A 940-nucleotide genomic window follows, 5' to 3' on the forward strand; every position below is an offset into this window, starting at 1 on the left:
ACAGGGACACAGCACCCCAGGCAGGGACACAGCACCCCCAGGCAGGGACACAGCACCCCCAGGCAGGGACACAGCACCCCAGGGAAGGGCACAGCACCCCAGGGAAGGGCACAGCACCCCAGGCAGGGGCACAGCACCCCCAAACAGGGACACAGCACCCCCAAACAGAGACACAGCACCCCAAGGAGGGGGGCAGCACCCCAGGATGGGACACAGCACCCCAGGGAGGGACACAGCACCCCAGGGAGGGACACAGCACCCCAGGGAGGGACACAGCACCCCAGGGAGGGACACAGCACCCCAGGGAGGGACACAGCACCCCAGGGAGGGACACAGCACCCCAGGGAGGGACACAGCACCCCAGGGAGGGACACAGCACCCCAGGGAGGGACACAGCACCCCCAAACAGGGACACAGCACCCCAGGGAGGGGCACAGCACCCCAGGGAGGGACACAGCACCCCCAAACAGGGACACAGCACCCCAGGGAGGGGCACAGCACCCCAGGGAGGGACACAGCACCCCCAAACAGGGACACAGCACCCCAGGGAGGGGCACAGCACCCCAGGGAGGGACACAGCACCCCAGGGAGGGACACAGTACCCCCAAACAGGGACACAGCACCCCAGGGAGGGACACAGCACCCCCAGGCAGGGACACAGCACCCCCAGGGAAGGACACAGCACCCCCAGGGAGGGACACAGCTCCTCAGAGAAGGAAAAGGAGCAAATCCCAAGCCAAGGAGGTGGTGCTGAGGGGCTTCAAATCCTGTCCCCAGGGAAGGTGACACCTCCTGGGGTCTCCTCCCTGAGCCAGGGGGGCAGCAGCCAGGGCAGGGGGAGCAGCTGCACTTCCAGGAAATCCAAAGAAAGGGGGGAATTTCTGACCACGGAATGACACTTCTCCTTTCCAGAGAAGCCAACACTCCAGGTGGGGAGCAG

The sequence above is a fragment of the Chaetura pelagica genome, unplaced genomic scaffold (genome assembly GCF_000747805.2).
Source record: "Chaetura pelagica isolate M959 unplaced genomic scaffold, ChaPel_1.0 scaffold743, whole genome shotgun sequence".
Taxonomy (NCBI): domain Eukaryota; kingdom Metazoa; phylum Chordata; class Aves; order Apodiformes; family Apodidae; genus Chaetura; species Chaetura pelagica.